Genomic DNA, 27,220 nt, shown 5'->3' with positions numbered 1-27,220 from the left:
TAAGAGCACTAATGCTATCCATGGGCTTCACTGGTGGCTCACCTGGTAAAGAACCTCCCTGCTGATGCAGGAGATGCAAGAGACACAGATTCGATCCCTGGGTCAGGAAGACCCTCTGGAGAAGAAAGTGGCAACCTGCTGCAGTACTCCTGCCTCGGAAATCCCATGGACAGAGGAGCCTGCAGGGCTACAGTTCATGGAGTCGCAAAGTGTCAGACACGACCAAGTGCGCACACACACAGTCCTATCCACGAGACCTCCGCTGCCACGACCTAATCACCTCCCAAAGGCCCCACCTTCCATTAGCATCACCTTGAGAAACAGGTTTCAACAGATGAATCCGGGGTGACAGAAACATTTAGTCCATAGCAGACGACTTAACAGGCTTTGATTATCAAATGGAACGAGATGGAGGGGATTAGAATCCTGAGATTTCAAGCTTAGAGAAAACAGAAAATAGTTTAAAAATCTGCGTTTTGCTAAGCCTACCATCCTTTTCCCCAGATTATAAGCAGGTCTCCATAAGGGACCAAAATGCACCCATTGCCATTTTCCCCTGACTTGTGAGAAAAGAACGCTAGCAAGGGGGAAATAGGGAATGATTGCTTTCACTGTAGGACTCATCTGTCACAGCAACAATATTATAAAGTCAGTAAATAATTGATCTCAGATGAATACGGAGGTTTTGGAGTTATACAGCCCATCACACCCCACCCAAGGACACATCAAACAGGGTTGTGCCATTCTGACTGTTCACAGGGGTTCTTGGATGTGTAAACATCTCTAAATTCTGTCTCCAAATCAGAAGGCACTAGCTTTGTTGAGAGTCAGCCATGTTCAGATCTAGGATGTGCCCAAACACGACAGAAGCATTGTTTTCTGTCCCTCGGCTCTCCGTATGTTAAAAGCATCTATTAAAACGTGTCTGGGATGGAAGACGCCCAACACACTGTCATTAATTTAAGGAAATAAAATTACACCATCTGAAGGGTTATCATAAGGAAGATGGTGACCAGCTGTTCTCCATCTCCTCTGGGTTAGAATAAGAGAAAGTGGGAGGGAGTTTAATTTGAAATTGAATTGGGAGTGGGAACTTGACAGAAGGAAGGGAGCATAGCCAATAAGGGCTACAAGACAAACAGTGGAGCCACGGTTACGGGGATACGGCGTATGGAGGGGTGGGGAGGAGAGGGATTCACCCAGCCCAGGGCAAAATGAGGTTTTCTTTCCTCTCTTCCTCTGGGAGCCTAACAACCTTAGTGTTTCCCTCCTTTTTAACCTCTTTCCAGAAAAAAGTATTGCTTTCTTATTTTCATGAAGGTTAAGACAATTGAGGCATTTTCATTTGAATATAGATCAAAGCCTCCCAGTAACTGAGCGAGGCAGGAGGTAGGTTATCAGAGGCCCTTTTCTGCAAAGTAGCTCATAGGCTTGTGTAGCGTTCTGTCCAGCCCTGCCCGAGAATTCAGATTTGAGAGGATGTGGGAAATGGGCAGTATAGATTTGCAGTTCCTAGTGACTTAAGGAATCTCTGATTTCAACCTAGTTCGATGCTAAACTGTGAGGAACCTAATTTATTCATCAGTCACCCCCAAATTCTGCACTTGCTCTCATATCAGCACTTTCCTCTCATTTGTAGACCTCTCCAGAGCCAGTCATCATCAAAACATGTTTTTAACATGTAATTTGTAACAGTAACTTACCCTTAGTATGATTCAAAATAACCTCTGATCTTTCTCCTAGTTGTATTTGTATGTAAGCTGTGCTTCTCACTGAGGAACCAGAAGCCTGATTCACTGGTCCAGGAATTTCAAAATACCAGGAAAAGAATGCAAAGATTTTCCTCTGAAAGAGATTCATTTGAATCCTGAAAATGGACAAAGAAGGAGGCAGTTTGTTCTCCCTACTTCTCAGGGATGTTCCATTAGAACTGATCCTCCATTACAACGGAAACCCCACTGAAAGTGAAAAGAAATCAGAACGCTCCTCAAACTGAGCCAAAAAAGAACTGACCTCCCACACTAAAATATCAGGCAAAGTCTTGTCATCACAAATGTAAGTCAAACCCCGCAGTATAGGAAGGAAGTATGGCAAATACACAAGGATACACATTGTCCATGAAGAAAGACCTGGAGGCCTTCAGAGGAGGGAGGGAGTTAGAGTTGGTCAGATCAGGAGAGGGTACGTGAGGGAGAGGGTACTTTATAAACACTAGGATGGTATCTGGGTGGGTTTTATTTCCTCATGGAGACCTACTCAGAATCTCTGAGTCTTGGAGAATGAGACGGTATCCCTTAGGAAAACACAGATTTCTGAACTAGTTTCTAAGTTGTTCTCTAAGCTTGAAACCTTGAAACCTTCCATCTCTCCCTTCCATTCAGTCATCTAAGTCTGTTAACCCATCTGCTATGAACTGAATGTTTGTATCTCCCCAGAATTCATACATTGAAAAACCTAATCCCCAAGGCGATGAAGCAGGGTCGAGAGACAAAAGCATTCTGAGTCAGCGGAGGGGCACGGGCAAGGACGTGGAGGGGGCCAGACTGGGCCAGGAAACCTGAGGGGGCAAGCATCGCTGGGGCGGGCGTGACGAGGGCAGTGGCAGTGAGTGACACTGGAAAGGCAGGCGGCACCCTGCCCTGCATTGTCCTCAGTCCCACCAGGATGAGAAGCTTCTCCTTTACTCTGTGCACATGGGGTGACTTCCCGTTTGGGGGAGGGGAGCAAATCGGGCAACACATAATCCACAAGACCCAAGTTGGCTCTGCGTCCATTTCATCATAAGTGATCTAATTCTTTTCCGTATAAAAAGAATTTCAGGGTTTTACCTTCCCTGTCGGGTTTTGCCTTCCTGATCTGGTAACACTTGACCCAGAGTGACCACGGATTAGCCTGTTTCCGAAGCCCTTTCTAGCCGTTACATCCATCCTTCTCTCCTTAAAGAGCCCACGTTTCCCATTTAGGTCTAGAACAGAAGCAGTTCCAATGGAAAAGAACAGAAGGAGAAATGCTTCTGAATAATAATCCTTGGCATTCAGTTTTTCCTCAACTGAGGAACGTTTCAGTTGTAAACTTGGCATTGTCCCCAAGTCGAGGACTGTCGGTAACCAGTAGGAGAGCTAGGAGCGCAGTGAAGGAAGGGGGTGGGGATAAACTAACTATAGTCAGGCGTGAAACACTGGAGTCTGTTTCCCTGTCACCTCAAAGCAAGATGCCAAGTGCCTCTGTTTTTCCTGGCAACTCTAAAGCAAGCCTAAACCCAGGCTCCAAATCAGCAGGAATCTTGGAACACAGTAAGGTCAGAGAACCAATTGGTCCCCTCCAATCAAAGCGGCATTCATTTTGTTTTTTAAGTGCAAAGTTGGTGGAGGATAATTTCCTCCCCTGCTGACAATCTATGTCAAAGCTTCAGCCTCACTGGAAACAGTTGTGATCTGAACTCTTTCAGGGGAAAGAAAAAAATAATAATAATAACAATAAAGGAAAATTAAAGAAAGAAAACACACACAACTCCCACATAACTCCAGCTCTTTTAATGGACAAGTTACAGAGTCCTGAACTAGCATCTCTCTGGGACCCCTCCGTAATCACAGGCTGGAAAGGAGAGCTGTGTTTCATGTGATTAGAGATTGGTTGTGCTTCTGTCCATTAGGGAGCAAAGAAGAGGAAGCATTTTTAAGAACTTGATGCCAAACATTTTTCACTAGGGAATTTTACTCAATTACTCACAAAATAGTCTCAAAGATGGTCATTTCATCATTAAAATGTCCTTTTAAAAATTGACCACACGTTTGTTGAGAGCTGATTTTGACTGATGGCACTTTGGAAATTATGTGCTTGATTTAGCACCATCCTTTCCTAAAACCCTACCCACCACACCCCTTTCCCCATCGCTGTTCCACTTAATTGAGTCAGCCTCTCCCTTTTCGCCTGCCCAGACATTGATGAAGATATACAGCAAACAACTCTTTAGCAGTTCCCTCTCCCTCTTATATCAGGGGAGTCCATCAACCTGGAGCGAAAAAAAAAAAAAAAAAAGCCCTGGGGAGGAGAGGAGAGGGGAAGCTGATCAGACCTTTCAGAAAAGGCTGGAATTAGGAAAGAGTTCTCCTTGCTGAAAGAAATCTCTTTATAGCTTAATGTTGGTGATATGGCTAGTCCAGTAGGGAATGGGCGATGAGAGGCGGAAACATGCCTAGGATGCCCTTCAAACTCCATGCATCCAAGCCAAGGACTTTGCAGGGAAATGCACTCCTAACCTATACTGATCTCATCTGGCATTGTATCATCAATGGCCAGGGCACGATCAAAATTTCCATCATGCCTTCCATTCTGCTCTTTTTAAAAAATGTAGTACCATGTTCCTACACATTTTGTTTTGTTTAATTTTTAACGTTCAGCTTTGTTTCTTTGGTTATCCTCACAGGTGGGATCTTACTTCCCTGACCAGGGATTGAACCTGCATTGCCTGTATTAGAAGCACTGGAGTCTTAACCACTGGGCCACCAGGGAAGTCCCTCATTCTTCTCTAACTAACCCAAGTTCTCCTCAGCCTGCAAAAGGCAATTCAGACCCCACTTCTCCCATGTCGCTTTCCTTGGCCACTGTATCCCACCCTGGCGGGATATCCTTTCTCCGAAATCTATTTTCACTTAGCATCACTATCACAGAGTCCAGCATTCCGCTAGTCAGATTGCTTCTCAGAGCAGAGCCCAGAATCACAGAGACTCTGTGAGACTGCTACAGAGGCCTGCCTGGGCCCAGTGACTCTGTGTCAGGAGGAGGCGGGGGAGGCGCAGGGTATGCAGCCTCCCTGAACGTAGGCGGTAGGGACCTCCGTGCCGCAGATGAAGACAAACCGATGTATTTCTCACGGGGAAGGGAGTTGAAGTGGCCAGTCGGAGAAGGGAAGGAAGGCGTTAAGCGGCAAGGAGGCAGAGGAGTGGCAAGGGGCCCTTGAGCCTGTGGAAGGGTCTGCTTTCCCAGAAGTCCCACAAGGCTGATACATCAAAGGGAGAAAGAGGAGACGGAGCCGGTCTGTGTGTTTTGGAAAGATGTTATCATGAAAGGTGCTCCTGAATCAAATTAATGCAGCATTTTCTGTGGTTGGGAATTTGTGTGGAGAGTCTGCCTGTACAAAGAAAAGGCATCTGTGGAATGTATGTTCTCCCTAAGTGTGGAAATGTGATTACAAGCATCACAGACACCCAGGACAGGTCAGATAGGAGAGGCACGAAAAGCCTTTCTTTTATAACTACGGGAAAAATAAGCGTGTTTCTACCCTGGTGTCTTTACACACCTCCTCCGTTACTGCCCCTTCACCAAATACACACACACCCACACACATACACACACACACACACACACACATACACACACACACTCACACACATTTTATTCATTCTCTCCTCAGTAACTTAACAGGTTATGGTTTGGCGCTCTCTCTCTCTCCAAATTGTTCCCACCCCCAGCCTGTAATGCTCATTCTCTTCTCCCAAATTATTTAAAAGCCATCAAGCATTTAATGTAGTGCTGCAGTGATGTCACTTTCATTAAACCTTTGGTGATGGCTTTGGCAAAACCAGCATTAACTCTTCTCTGAAGCGCCCCCACATTAGAAATCTGCTCCATGTTCCTAGCACAGGCATGCTGTGGGAGAGGGGACAGGGAGGGTTATGTGTGCAAGTGTGGAGCGCACACAAGTGTGCTGCTCTGACGGGAACCAAAGTTTCTTGACGTTTAGGCTGGAGAACTCCTTCAACACATGGTCGTGTTGTTGGTTAGTCGCTCAGGCATGTCCAGCTCTTTGCGAGCCCATGGACTATAACCCACCAGGCACCTCTGTCCATAGGATTTTCCAGGTAAGAATACTGGAGTGGGTAACCATTCCCTTCTCCAAAAGATCTTTCTGACCCAGGGATTGAACCCATGTCTCCTGCATTGGCAGGCAGATTCTTTACCACTGAGCCACCAGGGGAACCAAACTTGTGGTAGACCTCAACACAAGTTAGTTGACCCAAAGGTGAACATTAGATCACGCCCATGTGGCTATGATCACTTCCCACTATGTTTACTATTGAACCCTAGGACTTTGGAAGATACTGTATTCTTATGTCCCCTTGCCCCAGGGATAGAGGGGACTCAGAAAGGGCAAGAAGTACCTTGGGAACTCTCTTCCCTTTTCCTGATATCCAGCCTTGACTCTGCCATTTCCTTTCCCAGTGCTACAGAAATGTAACCATCTCCTCTGTCTCAGGACATAAATGCCATTTCCCATCAGTACCAAACCAAGGGCAAGGACGCTCCAAAAGTCTTGGAACCATAGACTCTCAAGCACTCCCACCTGGATAAGCATTTGTGCCATTACAACGTAAGTCAATAAGCCCTCTTTTCCCCACCTTGAGATAGGCACAGCAGACACTTAGAGATCAAAGTAACGCATGGAGAGGCTGGAGATGCTTCTATGCAGCAGGCATGGAGGTGTCACAAGTCTGTCTTTCGGTAAGTGTGGGTCACAGGAGATTTAACCTTTGTAGGGCAGAGCAGTTTTTTGTGCCTGTGTTCATGGGCAAGTGGCTGGTTTCTGTTAAAGGTACCAGGCTATTTTTAAAAGGCTCAGGCCCATTTTAAGAGTTGCTGTAATTTTCATACACAAACTGAATGGGTCTTAGAAAGAGGCATAGATTACTCAGGCCTCCGCCGATATTTTGTCACCCACAAATACAAATGGCTACACTTAGAAAAGGGTCAGGAAGGGCACCCCGTGTTACATAGCTAACCGGATTTCCTACAAGATAGGCTGCATGTTCTACAAAGTTCCTCTTCTTCCTATTTTGAGTAGGAATCATCATTATAATTTGCATTGTATCTTTTTATTTTTATCATAATTTTCTGGTTTTTTATGTCTACCTTTATATTAAGTTTTATATTTAAGTCTACTGGAATATAACCAGAGAAGAAACAGATGTGACCAGGAACCTGTACCTAGCATTTAACGTGGCTCTTTTGACATCGACTCTGGATGGAATAGCGGGTTATGACATCGTATTGCCTTCTGAAGGGGGGAGGTTGGGTATGCGTGTCTGCATGTGTGATGACACCAACAATCATCGCTACCATTTATTAAATGCTCAGTCTTTCCAGGCGGCACTAGTGGTAAGGAACCCGCCTGCCAGTGCAGGAGATGTAAGAGACTCGGGGTTGATCCCTGTGTCAGGAAGATCCCCTGGGGGAGGGCATGGCAACCCACGCCAGCATTCTTGCCTGGAGAATCACATGGACAGAGGAACCTGGCGGGCTACAATTCACGGGGTCTCAGAGTCAGACTTGACTGAAGCGACTGAGCATGCATGCATTAAATGCTCGGCTTCTCATCCATAGCAGCTCTATGAGGTGAAACACTAAGAAATAGAAAATTTTAAGTGACTGTCTTGAGGACATAATAAAACTGAAATGGTAGGGCCAAGATTCAAACTCAATCTGTCTGATTCCAGACGATAGACTCTTCACCACTGTGAAAGTGAAAGTCACTCAGTCGTGTCTGGCTTCTTGAGACGCCGTGGACTGTAGCCCGCCAGGCTCCTCTGTCCATGGAATTCTCCAGGCAAGACTACTGGAGTGGGTTGCCATTCCCTTCTCCAGGGGATCTTCCCAACTGAGGAATCGAACCCAAGCCTCCTTCATTACAGGCAGATTCTTTACCATCTGAGTCACCAGGGAAGCCCCTTCACTACTAAGCTTTACAAATAATAATTTATTTAGTCAGAGATACTTTGAGAAATAAGCATGTGAAAAAAAAAAAAAAAAGAGAGAGAAAACCAGGAACAGAATATGCTAGGTATTTTGCAAGTCCTTCTTGCCTCTTCCCCAATCCCACCATAGCTGACTTAACCTCAGCTGAACATCTGACGCAACAGCCATGGCGTAGACTGATGAGTGCCTGAAAGACAAGCTATCCAGTCAAATTCTTCCCAAGTGTTTAAGATACACAGAGATACAATACTGAGGGGCAGTTTTAGAACTGAAGTGAGTGGACTCGCTCAGTCATGTCCGACTCTTTGCGACCCCATGGACTGTAGCCCACCAGATTCCTTCGTCCATGGGATTTTCCAGGCAAGAGTGCTGGAGTGGGTTGCCATTTCCTTCTGCAGGGGATCTTCCCGACCCAGGGACTGAACCTGGGCCGCCCGCATTGCAGGCAGACGCTTTACCGTCTGAGCCACCAGGGAAGCACTTTTGGAACTGAAAGGATATATAATTTTAGGTGGCAGGGAAGCCATTTGGTAGCATATGGAGAATTAGTAAGTAGAAAAAGGTGGTTGGTAAAATGGAGAACAGAACAGAAACTTAGAGAAAATCTGAGATAAACATGCAGTGTTTGATAGAAAAACCTACTTCTTCAATTTTGAGCTTTCTTGAATATGTCTGTTCTTTTCCCTTGAAATCCAGGTAGTCCAACAACACGGTATTATAATTAGTTTTCCATTGTGGTTACTCAGGGACACAGTATCTGGAACACAGTAGGTACTCAAAAAGTGGTTTTCAAATGAAAGGATAAAAAAGATTAATCCTGAATAAACACAGAGTCCTGAGACCCTATGTTGAATAACTAACTGGGTGATTTTCTCACTGTTTCAAGCTACACAGCAGAAGTTGCCAAACACTTGACTTGGTACAAAGTCTTTAACTTCCTCCCCCAAGGTTCTGACTCTCCCAGGCACTGTGAAGTTTGGAAAAACAATAACAACTGTGTGCTTTCTTCATGACCCAAAGAGACTCTGATACTGCCTACCACACCGCCACAAGTAGAACTGCCAGATTAAATGCATGATGCCCAGCTAAATCTGAACTGTAGATAAACAACAGATAATTGTTTATAATGTATGTTCCAAATAGCCCATTGTACATATATATACTAAAAGAAAGAACTCATTGTTTATCTGGAATTCAAATTTAACTGAGCATCATGTATTTTTATTTGATAAATCTGGTACTCAACAAGGATATGCTTTCCCCTAAATAACCAGTTTCAGATGTCCAGTTCTGGGATTTTTCTTCTCACAGTATCTCACCCCATGAGAAGATGATGACTTCCCCCCACTCCATACTGCGTCTACCTACAAGTGCGCAGGCACACATATGTAAGGACACAAACACACATCCACACACACATACATCCTATGAAAGGAAGCCCTATTACTTTGTGATGCTCACGAGATACAAGTTACTAGATTCAAAGCATTGTTCAGTTCACTGAAAAAATGTGGGTGGAAATGGCAATGCTTTGACCTTTTTTCCTTCACTTTCAGTGGAGAGAAGTCTTAATATCACCAGCACTGAGCAGAAAAGACCACTTTGCTAGACTTCACCCAACACCTGAAAGTGTTTCCAGCAAATCTAACTGGAATCTGCTACTTTGGCCAAGTCTTCCAATTATGAGCAAAAGCTCCTGCTACCCACCCTTCCTGAGCAGGACAGCGGTGACATCACAGCATCCCTCTAGTGGGAAGTACCTACCCCTGCCTCCCAACCACACTTTCTTTGGGAAGAGCAATATAGAGAAGAGAGGTACAGAATCATAGCCTTGGCACTTCTTGCAGCAGAGTTGCCCACTCCCAAATCCACATAACCATCATTGCCGCCTCCTGCCCAATACAGCTCATGTCTAGGGGATGTGGTCACCTCCCCAACAGCCATGCTCAGAGGCTGCAAGTGAGAGAAGTGTGTTACACTCGAGGTCCCAGATAGCCTCCGTGTCACAATCATAACATAAAGTCTTTATCGTTTAAGACATTCCAAAACCTCCCTCGTTCGGTTGCCACAGTCATCTTGCGGCTCAATCTAGAGACTTTGCCAAGGTTGCAATGAGACACTGACAGATCAGGGACGTCTTGCAGCTCAATCTAGAGACTTTCCCAGGGTCGCGATGAGACGCTGACAAATCAGGGTCATCTTGTGGCTCAATCTAGGGACTTTCCCAAGGTCGCAATGAGACACTGATAGATCAGGGTCATATTGGGCTCAGTCTAGAGACTTTGCCAAGGTCGCCATGAGATACTTACAGACCAGGGCCTGAAGAGCTGGGACTCAAACTCTGACTTTGCCCCTCCCAGACCAGAGCTTCTCCCCACCTCCTTACCTGGCTCAGGTGAGAATGTGTGGCCTCTGCCATAAGGTTTGCTGGGAGATGTAATAGCTTGTCTCTGAGGAAGGCATGGACTGGCCCCTCTTGACACCCAGGAAGGCAGAGATATTAAAAATATGCTTTCCAACAAGTGAGAAGAGCACAGTGGGTCAAAGAAGAGGGCTGAGATTCAAAACTGCCCAACCCCGGAATAGACCAACCTTCCATAGCCAGGGCAAGAGCCACACAGTTATCCAGGGCACAACCGATCGCTGTGGAGGGCACACGTGCTCCTAAACCTTGCACTAGATGCTAAATGAAGCAATTAGAGATGAAGGGGACATTTTAATTACCAGGCTTGGCCGGCTCCGAAGGGGCCCAAATTTCAAGTGAATGTGAAAACTCAATTATGCTGAACGGGAGCAAGACACCTGGCGTCATGGGGCTGATTATCTGGAAGCCCGAGGTGAAGGGAAAGGATGCCAAAGAATAGAGCAAGGGAGAAAGGGGAAGTCACATGACAAAAAAACTCATAAGACAGCAGGAAAATGCAAGAGATCCACAACATCCTGAAGTGTGGGATGAACCAGCCTCTCAAGGGAGAGTGGGCAAATTAATCCCATTAGCAATTTTAGAAACTTCCTCTTTTCTTTCCTCTAGTGGATATACGATTTTCATTTTTTAGCTTCAAACATCTCATGAACTTTTCACCTTTCCATTTTTTTCCAAAGCTGAATTTCTACTTGCCTCCACCACTGGCAACCCTGGGACAGGAGCCACAGCAATTCTGTGCTAGCTTGTCCTTTCTGGAACTTTCCAAATGAGATTCACCCTAAGACACCCCAGGAGAAAGGGAAAGAGTGACTGGTGTTGGGTAGGGGTTCTAGTGTATCATATTTCATATTTGAGGAGTACTTCCTTAATAATAATTAAAATTCTATTGTGTACAAAATCAAAGAATTTTCTTTCTCCTTCGTCTCTGTTTTAAATCTGTTCAAAATAAATTAGAGTCCAAAAGGCAAAAGAGTAAAGACGTTTTACGCTTGTGATGGACATGTCTAGAGAATGCAGGAAATACCTAGTCTCCCATGTGTAAGGCTACTGCTATTTTATGTACCATCGAATGCTCCATGCCTATGAACAGATCTGTTTTCATACAGATACAGAGTCAGCTAAGCTCACCCTCTGGTCAACTGATTCACTGTCATTCACTAGCCTTGCAGCATGTTGGATTCAGATAAGCTAATTTGTTAGCTCCAGAGTTGAAACCAGAACCTGAATATCTGGACTCCTGGTCCTAGCACTTCCCCCAGGTGATGTGACATGATATCTTTGGGGTTTTGCCTAATTTCTAAACATAAACGTATGGTCCAATTTATCCTAGGTCAATTTCTCATCTTTTTTTTTTTCTTTTTCTTTTTTTTCATTTCCTAGGCTGAACATATTTTGACTCCACATAATCTCTTTGCCCAGTACCAAGAATGTCTAGAAATAGAGATAAGAGTTATTCATTTACTCGTCCTCCGTCTCCTTATTTTCACAAGACTGGGGCCAGCTGATATTAGGAGGAGGCCTGCTGTTTCGCCATGGTCCACAGTGCGGGTGGGGGTGGGGGGCTCACAGCGCTTTTGGATGAAACTTGCTTCACTGCCCAGCAGGGAGAGGGCTCTTTTCAGACTGAAAGTCAGCAGCAGCATGGGAAAAGAGCCGACAGCTGAATAGGACAGGAGACAATGGTTGTTTAAGAAGCGCGGGCCGGTCCCTGAGAAACAGGCCTGCCCTCTAATGAGTGGAACCATCCCTGTGCGGTGGGCTGGGAGGAGGACGAGAGCCTTTCAATGAAGATACATTGTCTTCAATTCCCAAAGCAAAGATCAGTGTCCCAGAATCATGGTTTGAAATGATCTTCTCTAGGTCAAAGAGTCCACCCCTCTGCTTTTAGGATTTTGAATATCATCTCAACAAAAATATCTGTGCAAATGTTGGAGGAAGCGGCCACAGGCAGCTGGTATATTCCAAAAACTCCCCAAGGAGAAATATGTCCCAACCATCTCCTTTATTTGGCCCCATCCCCACCTCTCCTTCTAATAGGAAACAAGTGTATAAAGTTATGCGTTCACAGCCCCTCCCCTGCCCTTTTCTCCCCTTTCCCATACTTTTGGCCATCAGATCAATTTGTAAACAGCAGTCCTTTCCCTCCCCTTGAGACAGCTAGGAAAGCTTTATTCCCTTTTAAACAGATGGGGAAACCAAGGTAGAATGTGCCATTGAGCAGTGGGCCCTGGAGACTGGCAAATTCTGGTTCCCAACCTACCCACGCCGTCCACAGAGAAGAATGAACTTTCTCTTTCTCCCTGTAATTAAATCAGACTGTCACCACTTCAGTAAAACAACATTTGTTTAGGGAGGAAAGAGGGACACGACGTGTGGTGCAGACTTCCCTTTGAGCAGCCCTGATGGAAACAGGACGGGGCCCTGTGTGCCCGGCGGCTCCCTTTTGTAGTTCACGCCATTCATCATTGCCTTTGGGGGCAGCTAAGCGGAGGGCGAGAAAGAGAGAAAAAAATGACACGAGCTTCCAAAAACACAGTGGTGTTTTTCCTCTTTTCTTTTCCCTGTTCATTTAAAAGCCCAAAAATATAAAGTGCAGGGTTCAGTTAATCAAAGGGCCAATGCTTTCTACTCCAAAGGCCCTTTAATCTGAGAAGACAATTCACAAACATCTCTTCCCCAGGCATTCCCCTTTCGCGTTCCATTAAGAGGACGCTAATGCAGCCTTAAATTGAGTCGGAGTAGACTGCATCATGCACCCTCCCAGGTCAGTGCTCAGACCCGCTGCTCAGGACCCGTAAGTAAGACATCCTCCTGTTGAAATCCTCCCCACACCCCGTCAGGTCTACCTTGCTTCAGGAAAGCCCACTATATGAAGCACTCAGAAAATAGGCAAGTTGTCTCCATTACAAAAGCTTTTGTGGGTAAATGGAGCTGCTAATAATCTACACTGGGAGTAGGGAAGCCTGGGTTCAACTTACCCGTGAAGGCATGAGTTTATTTGTTCTCTAAACCAACACAAACTATGTCAAGACCCTCTGCTAAAGATCAAGGTTAAAAGGTGAAGAAAATATGAATCTCCCTCAAGCATTGCAGGCCTGGCTCAGTCCGGTGATCAGCAGTGTCCTTGAGTTAGTTGCTCAAGCAATGTGGGTCTCAGATCTCCCTTTTGAAGAAGAAAAATAATAGCTGGCTTCCCTCTAGCTCGCAGAGTGAGAGGGTAGTAAACCTGCGCATTTAAGTGTTTCTTTACAGATCATTAACTGCTCTGGGGAATGGAGGGTCATAAGAATAATAGAATTTTTGAGCTAGAAGGAACCAAAGATATCAACTATTCCAACCTTTTCATATAAGAAGGGAGTTCTGAGAGCTAAAATGTTAGGAGGCTCTGTCTGCTGAAAATCTATCAGAAATGAAAACAAAACATCTTTGAAATAATAATGAAAGATAGAGGCTTAGGTTTCATGATTCATATCACTTTGTTGGGGGCAGGAGAGGTCTCAAGAATAGCAATCAGGAAAATTGGGTTCTGGTCCTGAATTTTTCACTAACCAGCTAAGTCCATAGATGACTGATTTGACATCGACTGACTCCCAGTTCTATCACCTGTAAAATGAGAACTACAGATGGGAAACATGGTTCAGCGGGGACACAGTGGGCTTTGGAGTCCTACAGAACTGGGTTTGTGTTCTGCCTCTGCCACATTTTATCTGTGTTCACCAGGGGTTTAAGTCACTAAATGTGACTCCTTGAGTCTCAGCTTCTACTTCTGTAAATTGGGCATAACCCACCTCTCTAATGGGTTTGCTGGGATTAAATATGCCACTGCGTATAAAGCACTTTGAACATGGTGAGTACTTTTAATGACTGTTAATTCCCTCCCTTCCTAGATAGATAACCCCTTCTAACATTATAGTGCTATGACTATTAAATGTCTCCTTTAAAAGTTATCTCATATAAGTATATTGGCTTTACTCCTTTCTCACCCTACAAGGTAGGGAGAAGCCAGACACTTTTCTTCTAATAGAAGATGAAACAGGGTCCTGGAAGTATGACAGCTCACTCAAGGTCACAGTGGCTTAGCCACAGAAATGGAAGTTGAACCAGGTATCCCAGCTTCTAGGCTGGAGGCATTTCTCAAAACAGCCATTTGTGGCTAAGAGAGGGGAGCGCTTCTCATCAGCCAACTTGCCATGAATTCAAACGGGTAAAAAGAACAATAGAAAGGAGAGATAGAACTCATATTTGAGCTAATGGTACCACTGATAGCTCATTTAATCCTCTCAATAATCCCATGGGATAGTAAGTATCCCCATTTAGGAGATGAGAAATGGAGGAACAGAAGGGTAAAAGAATTTGTCTAGGATTCCAGACTTGTCGATGATGAAGCCAGAATTCATCCAGGTCTAAACCAAGTACCCTTACCTCATCTCACACAGGCCTGGAGTCATCACCATGGTGCCTGCATGTGGGGTCAGCAGAGATCTTAGTGTCACCAAAAAAGACTCAGTTTCTAAGACCCTTCAAGGAACCCTCTCTTCTAGTCCATGGTCTCATTCATGAACTTTGATACAAGCCCCCCAAGAGTATTTCTCAGCTTGAAATTTACTTATACCTCCCTCCTACACCCTCACTCAGAGCCAAAGAGAAAATCCAAAGGGATCTGGGGCTTCTAGGGACAGTAGTCAACACCTCTGACCATTCCTGGGTAAACAGATCTGGTCCTTTCATAGGCTTCAAAGAAGGGACTGAGAAAGTCCAGGACCTGGGAACATGTGGCATGCTTTAAGGCTAAAGCCAGTAGCTGATGATAAATGAAAAAAGACTTTTCAAACAGAATGAATGTAAATGAGAAAAGAAGCCCCTGGTTAGGGAAGTTATTCTAGCAAGTGGCTATATAAATGTCTTTATATTGTTATTTCCAATATTAGTTTGTTGTTCCTCCATGAAAGCTGATTTATTTGAAATGTTATTACTAGAAACACCCTAATCTTTTGGTAATAATTCATATACTGGAAGATTACAGTTTTGGAAGGAAGCCCAGCGCTGTCTGGAATCCTATTTATGGATTAAAGGATTTGAACAGCATTGCAAGCAAGATCTCTAAAGAGTAGGATAATGTAAACCTGGTTCCATATAAAATGCTTTACCCCAGCTGTAGTAACCCCATTAAAGTCAGATTGTCAGAGGACACTGGGCACGAGAACTTTCATTACAATAAAGCAGGGTATCAGTGCCCCTGAAGAGCAGGGATTTTTCAAGCCCAATTGCCCCTTGTCTTGACAGGCTGTGCTTAACTTTGCATTTCCCCTTCCTCCTAGGACATACAACTTCATGTGATAGGTCTTGACTTCTTGAAATGCGATAGCCAAGTGAAGGAAAGAGAAATAGTAATTTGGCACAGCAAAGGCAATCGTGGAGCTAATGCAGTTTATCTGCAGAGCTAGGATCACATGGACCAGGTACTTTGTATTCTCAGAAACCTTCAGGTTGAGATCGATCCCGTTCTACCAAAAGTGCTCTTTTAGGAAATAATAAGGAGTCCAGGCTCTGGTGCTGGAAGAACCCAAGGAAGATTAATTAAAGTCAATAAGACCTGGCAAAGATCGCTGTTGACCGTAGGGAGGGCAGAACACCAAACAGACGCTGCGGAGCTACCAAAGTGACAAGCTGGGCAGCCCGCTTCCCTCTGAGGGCCCTTGGGAGCCCTGATGCCCTGAAAAATAGTGACAAAGCCCTGGGAGTTACACTCAGGGTCACCTAGGTCCACTCTTCGCTGGTGGTGTTGTCACGAGTTGGTCATTTAATCTCTTTGAACCTTAGCTTCTTCATCTTTAAAGAGACAACATCTACTTGCAAGGCTGTTGTGAGAATTTGATGCGATCAATTTGCCAAATGTCCAGCACGAAGAGGGTGGGAAAGGAACAGTAGCAGCTACCTTTTGGTGATGGTAGCAGCCATCACCAAACAACGGACGCCCTGTAGGAGGAGGTCCAGTTTCTACATCAGACTCTTAGCCGTGGCTTTGCTTCTTTATCACAAATCCCTACCCGGTGGCAAACCTGGAATGCCATCAGAACTGGCTGGGGCTCAGCAGAAGCAGAGATACAGTGGGAGGGAAGCAGGAGAGAGAAAAGATAGACCAATGTCACGTTCTCCTTCAGCAAAGACACTGCCTATTAACACAGAGTCATCAAGCACGTCATGAACATCATCTGCCACATAAATAATGGATAATAATTCTAATTATACCACCATCTAAAACTTGACTTAGGAAGTCTTTATTTTTTCCTGTAACTTATTTCAGTCACCTCAACCAGATCCTCTTTTATTTTATGATTCCAGCCTCTGTGCAATGATTCAGGTCTGGGTTCTGACTTTGGATACAGCACAGAAGAAATGTCTTCTCAGACCCATTGAAATGGAATGAAAGCATTCCAGGGCACTTGGAGGCTCCAGAGAAGCAGAGAGCATTATTTTTAAAAGGTTTGTTTTGAACTACTTGTGTGAGAGTCCCTGGGGGACGACGGGAGCCCCTTTTATTAAAATGCAGGTTTCTGGGTTCCACATTACAGCCATTAAATCAGAATTATCTGAGAATGGGCCCTAGGAATCTGCACTTTTAACAGGTTCCCAGAAGAGTTTGATTGCACTAAACTTTGAGATTGGCTCTAGTATAGGAATTTCCAGGGAGAAGCCAGAAATAGTGCCCTTCAGGACTGCCCATGAGGCACAGCGATAAAGAACAGTTTCATTGCAGTTTACTGTTTACAAAATGCTTTCACCAACATTATCACATACTAAAGAGTGTGCATATAAACAAAACGGAGATATCCACACTGCAAATTATTTATATTGATAAACAACACAGCACACCTTATCGACCCAGATCAGAGAAAGGGCTGTTCTACATAAATACATTTTCTAGGAAAAAAAAAACTGGAACTTAACTCTTTGAATGCCAAGTATTTGAGACAATTAATCCTAGTACTATTTTAATGAATTTTATAGGTCCCTGCCTTAGAAAACCAAGGAACTCAAGCATAGTTTATCATTGCCTTGTCTCAGGGTCTGCACTAGGAGCATCTGCTTATGCAGGAAGCTCTAGGGGCAGTGGAGGCATCGTGATGTGCTCTGGGCTCCGCTCCCAGGAAACAGTCTTTGTCCTGACCTTTGCCGGACCCCGGTTCGAGGCACTTTTCTTGCTGTTTATTGTGTTTCAAGCTTCTCTTTGAATTGACTATCCAATGTCACTTCCTGCCAATAGGACACAAAGCACCACCTCCTTCGCCCTTTCTGATGATGTACTGCTAGTATTCTAAGGTGGAAGAAAACTGAGAAGGTGATAATTGGAAGTACAACATGAGGAAATCACCTCTGAGAGTTTCTGAATAGACGGTCCCAGGAATGATATTCACGAGACTGAGGGTGAGTTATGTTTATCAGCTCAGAGTTCTGTTTCCAGCAGGGTCAGGAAGTTGGAGAGGACATCCATCTGACCTCTGGTTAAACAAGGTTAATGGTTGCAGAGCCCTGAGGCTCTCAGAGTGGAGGGCCTGCTTACCAGAAAGATGGGACCAAGGACCTAGGGTCACTTATGTATTTACCACCAGAGCGTGGAGGGAAGGGACGTGGAAAACACACGCATCACTCAGAAAGAGGAGATTGACTACTTCTGGGTGAATCTGTAAGAATTTTTTTCTGTGAAGACTGTCAGATAAGCAACTTGGATTAGTGATAGAACAAGGAGGGGATTTGTTAGCTCACAAAACTGGCAGGCTTCTCTGTCTACAGCTCTCGTCTCTGCTGCTGTGTGTGCTGACAATGCTCATCTGCACGTGTTGCACACGAACGCTCTGCAGCAGGAAGCATGCTCTGCACTCAAACCAGCCTCTCTTAGAATCTGAAGGAGAGAGAGGCCTCTTACGTGCGCACTTTAATGTACGCACTTTAAAACTTCTGCTTTAAGAAGTTTTCCGATTAAATCAATGCGGTTCATAGTTCCACCTCTTGACCCAATCACTTGTGGAAGGATGAATGGTCAGGATGAGTATGTCTTGTGTCCATTACTGCAGTCAGGGGTACTCAATGCCATGATCAGCAGCCCATTGTAATCATAAAGTGGATCAGAAGCACCTCCCGAAAGGAAGTGGGAATTGATCTTAGCAGGAAGGTGGGACAGATGGTGCAGAAATTAAACAAGAAATGTCAACTGCGGCAAAACAACAGCTCAAGGCCCATCTGACTGCAGCACCGTGGGAAGATCAGGTAAGGATGACGGGGGTCAGATCAAGCAGAGCTGCAGAAGTGTTAGTGTCCACGACGCTCAGCTCCCTCTTCCCACGGAATCCCCAGCAGAAGACTTTAAGTGAGGAGACCATTTTATTTCAGTGACTGTATCAACCAGTGGAGACCAGGTTTCCCTGTGGGACCGCTAGCCTGCAGATCTCAGCACTAACACGAAGCTTTACCCTCAGTGCTGGGCACACCCAGCGCAGGTTGCATCTGAGTGTCACTGTCTGCCCTCAGACCAGGCTGGTGGAGCGGCCAGGGTCTGAGAAGGATGGCTCACGCCTCAGTTCTAGGAGCCTCGGTCTGGAAGTCACCCTCCATTTCTGTTTGGGCAAGTACGTGAAATTCTGCCATAAGTCTGGAAAGAACTTAATGGACAACTGCACTCATCTCACACGCTAGTAAAGTAATGCTCAAAATTCTCCAAGCCAGGCTTCAGCAATACGTGAACCATGAATTTCCAGATGTTCAAGCTGGTTTTAGAAAAGGCAGAGGAAGCAGAGATCAAATTGCCAACATCCGCTGGATCATCGAAAAAGGAAGAGAGTTCCAGAAAAACATCTATTTCTGCTTTATTGACTATGCCAAAGCCTTTGACTGTGTGGATCACAATAAACTGTGGAAAATTCTTCAAGAGATGGGAACACCAGACCACCTGACCTACCTCTTGAGAAACTATATGCAGGTCAGGCAGCAACAGTTAGAACTGGACATGGAACAACAGACTGGTTCCAAATAGGAAAAGGAGTACATCAAGGCTATATATTGTCACCCTGCTTATTTAACTTCTATGCAGAGTACATCATGAGAAACGCTGGACTGGAAGAAACACAAGCTGGAATCAAGATTGCCGGGAGAAATATCAATCACCTCAGATATGCAGATGACACGACCCTTATGGCACAAAGTGAAGAGGAACTAAAAAGCCTCTTGATGAAAGTGAAAATGGAGAGTGAAAAAGTTGGCTTAAAGCTCAACATTCAGAAAATGAAGATCATGGCATCTGGTCCCATCACTTCATGGCAAATACATGGGGAAACAGTGGAAACAGTATCAGACTTTACTTTTTTGGGCTCCAAAATCACTGCAGATGGTGACTGCAGCCATGAAATTAAAAGACGTTTACTCCTTGGAAGGAAAGTTATGACCAACCTAGATAGCATATTGAAAAGCAGAGACATTACTTTGCCAACAAGGTCCATCTAGTCAAGGCTATGGTTTTCCCAGTGGTCATGTATGGATGTGAGAGTTGGACTGTGAAGAAAGCTGAGCACTGAAGAATTGATGCTTTTGAACTGTGGTGTTGGAGAAGACTCTTGAGAGTCCCTTGGACTGCAAGGAGATCCAACCAGTCCATTCTGAAGGAGATCAGCCCTGGGATTTCTTTGGAGGGAATGATGCTAAAGCTGAAACTCCAGTACTTTGGCCACCTCGTGTGAAGAGTTGACTCATTGGAAAAGGCTCTGATGCTGGGAAGGATTGGGGGCAGGAGGAGAAGGGGACGACAGAGGATGAGATGGCTGGATGGCATCACCAACTCTATGGACGTTTGAGTGAACTCTTGGAGTTGGTGATGGACAGGGAGGCCTGGCGTGCTGCGATTTACGGGGTTGCAAAGAGTCAGACATGACTGAGTGACTGAACTGAACTGAGTGACTACCAAAGATTCTGTGCATTCCCCAGCCTCCAAAGGAATGGGGGTGGAGAGAGGAAAGAATGGTTCCCTACCAGATTCTACCCAGTGAAAGCAGCACCCCGGGTTCACTCCCAGGCCTCCATCCCCTATTTGCTCCATTGCTCCACTCCACAGGAACTTAATAAAGGGTTCTGATGTTGTTGTTTTCAGGAAAGGAGAAGCAGAACCTTCCAACTTTCTACTGAAATACTTAGAGAATGTGCGAGAGAACGGGGCTATCTTGGCCGTGCTGCGGTCTCTAGGTAGATATAGCTATCTTACAGGTAATCATATACATGTCTGGTTGGCAATAAGAGTATAAAATCTGGGAGGGAACTGGGCAAGGGCTCAGAATCTCTTAACAGATTTACCTGGGGGAGACTGTGGAAATTGTATCCATCCAGAAAATGACGCTCTGCTAAGCCCAGTGAAGTTCCATACGTAGCACCAAGGAAAAAAAAAAAAAAATACCCTCCCAAACTAGGAGAGAAATAAAGAAGTAAAGAAAGACTAGAAAGAGAGTGGAAGGACGAAAAGAAGGAGGAAAGGAGACAGCTTTCTTATGAGTGATTAGCTTATACTGGCATAGGTCAGACATTTATTCATCTACCATGTGCTAAGAAACTACTCTATTGATCAAGTACTAAAGTTACAAAAATGACTAAGACACAGTCTTTGCCTCAAGAACTTAATTTATTGTAGGCAAACAGGCAAGTAAAGAGAAAACATAAAATCAGGGAGATACTGCTGTGTCAGAAGCAAGTCCAAACATTACAGGCACACCAAGAACAAACACCTATCTCAGACTTGATCCATGCAATCAACTATGCACATCAATGCGAAGGCAATCTCTGAATATGTCCTACAGGGTAAATAGAAGCTAACCAGAAAATGGGAAAGCAGTTTGACGGAGAATATTCCAAGGAGGATGGAGTGCATTTGAGGAATTCTCAGGTAACGAAGAGGTGCTGTAAGTAAAACAGTATGAAGTTAGGATGGGAATGGTGATAAAAAGTGAGACTGAAAAGAACAGTTTATAAAGGGCTTCAGGGTGGGTTTGCAAAAGAATTTGTATTTTATCCCAAGATTAATGAAGATAATTTTAAGCCAGCAGCCAAAATGGTCAGATTCAGTTTTTTTTAACTTAATTTTTTGTTGAAGTATAGGTGACTTACAATGTTTCAAATGTACACAAAAGTGATTCAATTATACATACACATTGAAGTAAGTCAGACAAAGACAAATATCATATGATATCATGTATTTGTGGAATCTGAAAAAATGGTACAAATAGAACTTGTTTATAAAACAGAAGTAGACTTGCAGACGTAGAAAACAGACTCACGGTTACCAAAGGGGAAGGACAGGTGGAAGGATAAATTGAGGATTTGGGATTTACAGATACATGCCAGTGCTGTATGCAAAATAAATAACAAGGACATGCTGTACAGCACGTGGAGCTATGGTCCACATTTTAAAACAACCGTTGTGGTTAAATTATGAGGCGGACTGAAAAAGTCCAGGACTGGAGGCGGAGGTGGGGAGCAGCCAGGGGGTTCTTACAATAATCCAGGGAAAATCCTGAATCTAGGGAGCTGAGGAAGAGGTGGGCATTGACATAGCCCTAATCAGCTGTGAGGGGAAAGCAGTTGCTTGGGAAGGAAGAGAGATGGGCTCGAGAGTCCTTTCGACCAGTGTAGGACACCGCCCTACGTAGCTTCTTCCAGGGTCCCTCCTATTAAAAAAGGTTTGCTGAGAACCCTGACACTGAGAGGGTGAAGCTGATGGGTGATCCCGCCCCCTGCACCCTATCAACCTCATTCCCCTAGAAGTTATCAAGTGTATGGTGTCGAAGAGACCAATTCAGCATTACCCAGAGGCACCTCAAATAAATAACAGCCGTGAACAACATGCGTGGTCAAAACCACTCTGAAGAATCAGGTGGTGTGCCCAGAGAAGACTCCCATACTGAAAGGGCGAGACGCTTAGGGAGGTCTTTCTCTCCATCCCACAGAGCCTACCAGTCACTTCCCAGAACTTGGGTCTATGCGTCGCCAGAAAACAATACGCATAGAGTTATTGCACCCCTTCCCAAACACAGCCCATACTGCTGCTGCTGCTGCTGCTGCTGAGTCACTTCCGTCGTGTCCGACTCTGTGCAACCCCATAGACAGCAGCCCACCAGGCTCCTCCATCCCCAGGATTCTCCCGGCAAGAATACTGGAGTGGGTTGCCATTTCCTTCTCCAATGCAGGCATGCATGCTAAGTCGCTTCAGTCATGTTCGACTCTGTGCAACCCTATGGACAGCAGCCCACCAGGCTCCTCCGTCCACAGGATTCTCTAGGCAAGAATAGTGGAGTGGGTTGCCCTTTCCTTCTCCAACATAGCCTATAAATGATGATATTTTTGTCTTAAACAATGTACGACCAGGGCTCAGCACTGCACTTTTTTCAAAACGTCCTGAACTCAGCCCATTAATGATACCACAGCAGCAGCAAACAGGAGCCCACGCCTCAGGGCCATAGTCACTGCAAAAGATGCCTAAGTCCCACTGGGAACAAGACAAGGATATCTGTTCTCCTTCCTCCTGGAGAGTCAGCTGCTTTGAGGCAACAAGTCTACCCAAAATCAACTGAACTTATTATAACAATGAGGAGAGGAAAGGGTAGCAGCCGGACTATTGAAAAATGGGAGAAAATTCAAGGAAACTCCATTCATTTCAACTCATCATCTTTGGGATGTGTTTTTTTTTTTTTTTGGAAAAACAACACTGATGGACAGGCAGACGGGTCTAATAAACGGTAGAGTCTCAGCATCCCTTTCTCCACTTTCCCAACCTACACTTGCGTTCGGAATCAGGTCTACACGGCTTTAGGAAGAGTCCCTCTGTCTTGTGAGTAATTCACGAGCCTTCCCAAGTCCCCAGGGACTGGCTACTAGCTCAAGGCCTCAGTGGCCAGTGTGGAACCCTGAGACGGGATCCACATGAGTTTCCAGCAACACCCAAGGCCTCCCGATCAGCCAAGGCACCCGGTCACACATCCCAGCCCCTGCTCAAAGCCTGTCTGTAACAGTGTCGCTTTGAAATCCTATCTGATCAGGCGGGACTTCTTAGCGATACCATTTTCTGTTCTTTGGAAGATGGTGGGCAAGAATAAGGTGCAAGAATGGTAGCTGTAAGCCTTCCCAGGCGTCATCCCACTCGGACACAGACCTTTCATCTCATCACCTGTTTCAGGGGAAATAGCTGGAAGTACACACAGTTGTGTTTTGTGTGGATGTTAAACACACCCCTCTTCATGGTCAAGGTGTCACAGCATCACCTTTGTCCTGTGCTCAGCGTGTTGCCAAGGAAAGGAGGGTTCCAGGGTGTGGGGCAGGGAAAGGCTGCCCAACTGGACAATTTGATCTGGTCTCACTGACAGAAGGATGTGAGTCTTTACCTGGGGTGATTTGAAGAACTTCCCAACTTCTCTTTGCTGCTAAACCAAGTCAAAAGGACATCCTGACCAGTTCTCTGTGATGTCTGAATTTCCACCATAATAGCATCACTCTTTGAGTAATAATATTGTTACCCAATGGTCTGATATAAAGACATAAACTAGTACAAGAAGGAATTTGGTTTTGGGCTTTAATCAGTCTCTAATCTCTCAGGTTGCTGCTGCTGCTGCTGCTATGTCGCTTCAGTCGTGTCTGACTCTGTGCAACCCCATAGACGGCAGCCTTCCAGGCTCCCCCATCCCTGGGATTCTCCAGGCAAGAACACTGGAGTGGGTTGCCATTTCCTTCTCCGATCTCTCAGGTTTCCACCTAACAAACCTGAGGCACGCGGAACAGGACCGACTGTTAGGGTTATTTAGGTACTGGGTGCCCAGGTGAGGAAAGCTGATAAGACATAGGACGAGTCTTGCGTTGCAACAGGAAAGGAGCCTTGGTAGACGAGGTGGGGAGGCAAAGGTAAACAGCAACAACCACATCCCTCACTTGGCCATTTGTTCAAGGCCTGTCTTGACCCCAGGCTCAGTCACCACTGGATTTTAGTGCTGAAGAAATTTTGAGAGAAATGCAGGGCAAAGGTTCGGTCTCAAGCACAACTGAACCACGTTTCCTTCTAACAAAGTGGCGTGTGGATTGATGCTTTTATATCAACATATCAATAGAAACACTTCTCTTTTTTTACAAGGACTATATCAGCAATTCTGTCAGATTTTCAGAAAATGTTAGTTTGTTGGCACTTAAATTTTATCTTCTCTGCCTGCATATCTACCGACCCCCAACTGGGAAAAAAAAGCTTTGCTGTCTAGTCATTAATGATGTATACGCAGTGACTTAGGAGAACTAGAGGACTCATTCTTCAAGGAAGTATGCTGGAGCTTTTTTCTTCCTTATAAAACAAATAGTAACCGCCTCCAAATGTATATGCCATTTAAACTGTTTTCTACATTGGGCTTTCTAGTACCCTTCTTAGAGAAATAAGATCTCAGAAAAATGTCACTTTTTTTTTTCTTACTGAATTAAGAAAGTAGGTTTAATTTGGGGTGTGGGAGGAGGAGAGCTTCTTAGGAAGGCTGCTATAATTTGAAAGAAGTTATCAAGAATAATCTGGGGAGCTCCTTCTGCAGAAGTCTGCTTAAATGGAATGCTCAAGATTGCAGCCCTGCCTACAGAGAGGCCCCCTGACATAAATGACCTGAAGCGCTCTCTTCTAGGCTCAAGAACCATAAGCCTAAAGCCTGGCCCTTCCTTTCTGGATCCCTTGATAAAGCAAAAAGGCAGAATACATTGTCCATCCTGTTCTCCTAGCGTGCTGAGAAATCTAAGGGGATAAAAGCTCAGGTTTGCATAAGAAGTAAATCAGAGTGAATCCGTCTCCACAAATTCTGAGCAGAGCCCATCTTGATAAATAAAATGTGACATTCATAACAAATAAACCAAAAAGCAGATAAAGGATGAGAGCCCTCAGCATTAATGCCGGAAAACCTTTGGCGATAAATAAGTAATATTATAATAAAAGATATTATAATGCATTGTCATTTGTAGGGAGAAATGTAATATAGTCTGAGGAGGAAGATAGATGGCTCAAGTTGTTTCTCTGACAGTGGAAGTAATAGCTATTGAATGTTATGTTTAGCATATCATAAAATCAGTGTTAGCAGACAAGACAGCCCTCAAGCCTTTCTGAAGTCCACATTCAGCCTTTTGACATCAACAAGGAAAGGCCTGCAATGCAGCTCACCTGGGATGGATGACCTCGATTTAAACCAAATCAGATGAGACGGAGCTTCCCCTCGGCCCTCAGCCTGAAGTGGAAATGAACTTGGGATGACTGGAGAACATCTTTCTTCAGCCCCCTCTGTACCTGCTCTCCCCAAGGGGCTCCTGCCAAGCTCAAGCTTGACTTCATGTAGCACTGAAAACTCTGAGCTCTCCTTATACATGGAGGAGCCATGGACCAATTCAGGATCTCCTTGGAGCTGCTGAAAATCCTCATTCTTCTCACCTCACCAAAAAAAGAAATCTGCACAAGTACCTACCACGTTGCCTGACCCACCCCCTCCCTTATTTATTATGCCCGCTCTAGCCCCTCTACCTGAAGGAGAAGAGAGAGCCCCATGCATCTGTGAGACAGCAAAGCCTGAGCTCCCTATCGTTTCCAGCTGGAGCCCTGCAGCCTTCCTCATTGTAGGGACAGGAAAACCAGTCGGGAGAAATAATTCAACCAAGTGCTCGCACAGGAGGGGGCTTCGCTTGTGCCAAATGATGCAAAAAGAACACTAAATTATTTACCTTTTTTTTGGTAAATTATCTGCCAGGAAAGCCCGCTAACAAAATATCCTGGGCAAAATGTATCCAACTATTTTTTTTTTCTCTCTTTTTTTTTTTTATTACAGGATGAATTTGAGAAAGGATTCAGATAGTCCTCCGTCTCTGCTTCCCAGGAGCTGTAACCGTGGCAGTAGTAACTGAGTACCACTACTCCTGGGCTTCACCGACTGCAAGAAAAGGGCCGTGGACTCTGAAAGAACTGGGCTCAGAAGAATGCAGGAGGATGACTAGGAAGGCAGATACATATGTCGTATTTCCTGAGAGGACTTGATTTACTGTGAATTTTTCTTCTTTTCTGTCTAAATCTCAAGGTAAAATCCCATCAGAAACCTCTGGCTTCCTCCCTGTACCATCAACATCCATCTCAGAAATGGGAAGAAGTGTCCTTTGCTCACAAAGTATTCTAGGAGCCACCATCTGTCCCTGCTGTTTGTAGAAAGAGAAAGTCCTCCAAGAAGAGCTCTGGGTGGGGTGGCTGAGCAGGGGTAAAGGCGGAGTGTGAGTAGGTGCTCGCGGAGGGAGACACTCACACGTCAGCAGAGGCAAGCTGGCTGTTCCTTCCCTGTCTTAGGTCCTGGTTCAAAAACCTTGTAGAGAACAGAAACATACATTGAGAATCTTCTTTGCAGAGGGCTCTGTGCTGGGTGTTCTAAGAGGTATTAAAGGCAGCCCTTTCTCAAGGAAGCAAGGAGATACATACTCTCAAAATTAAGATGATGGCCAAGCAGTGCAGTATTTGCCCTCTCGCAAAGCCGGCAAACCTAGTTTCTCATGTCCATGACCAGTTTCCTCTCAATGAGCAGGAGAGGCAGCTTTAAGAGCCGGAGCTTTGAAATCATAGGTACTTGACTCTACAGCCTACTTTGACTACTTACTTGGTTCTGGGATGCTGGGCAAATTATCTTCAGCTCTTTGAGCACCGAGTTTCGTGACATTGAAAAGCAGACAGTCGTTGCGGCTACTCCATGGGAAAATTGAATGAGTTTGTGGATATAAAGCACTTAGCACAGCATATAGTAAATGCTCAATAAATGTTGGCTGAAAGGAAGTTGAAGATGTACCAGACACTGGGCTTGAAGCTGTCTACGCAGATGGCTAATGTGTTACTCTGCAGGAGTTTAGAGGACAATAACTCAGAGTCAAATAACTGCAGCAAAATGGCAAAAACACATACTAAGCTGCCTGTTCTTGTTAAGAGGCTGGAGGTGACACAACGTCCTTTATTTGGATTGTTCCTTTTATAGAGATTTT

The 27,220-nt window shown here is 45.0% G+C and overlaps 2 long non-coding RNA genes across 2 annotated transcripts in view; one reads left to right on the top strand and one right to left on the bottom strand.

Moving 5' to 3' along the window:
* LOC147356090 (uncharacterized) overlaps nt 1-25,508 on the bottom strand; it is a 77,412-nt gene extending 51,904 nt beyond the window's left edge. Inside the window, exon 1 of the long non-coding RNA XR_015142606.1 lies at nt 25,380-25,508. This is a non-coding gene — a long non-coding RNA (uncharacterized LOC147356090). The remainder of the gene's footprint in view (nt 1-25,379) is intronic.
* Nucleotides 21,554-26,573, top strand: LOC147356089 (uncharacterized). The gene is made up of 2 exons (XR_015142607.1): nt 21,554-25,669; nt 26,035-26,573. It is a non-coding gene; the product is annotated as an uncharacterized LOC147356089 (long non-coding RNA).
* The last annotated feature ends 647 nt before the right edge of the window (nt 26,574-27,220 follow it).

This window comes from Bos grunniens, chromosome 16 (genome assembly GCF_055505025.1).
Source record: "Bos grunniens cultivar Pamir isolate PY7600 chromosome 16, Bosgru_T2T1.0, whole genome shotgun sequence".
NCBI classification, from domain to species: domain Eukaryota; kingdom Metazoa; phylum Chordata; class Mammalia; order Artiodactyla; family Bovidae; genus Bos; species Bos grunniens.
This window is presented reverse-complemented; position numbering and strand designations above follow the sequence as displayed.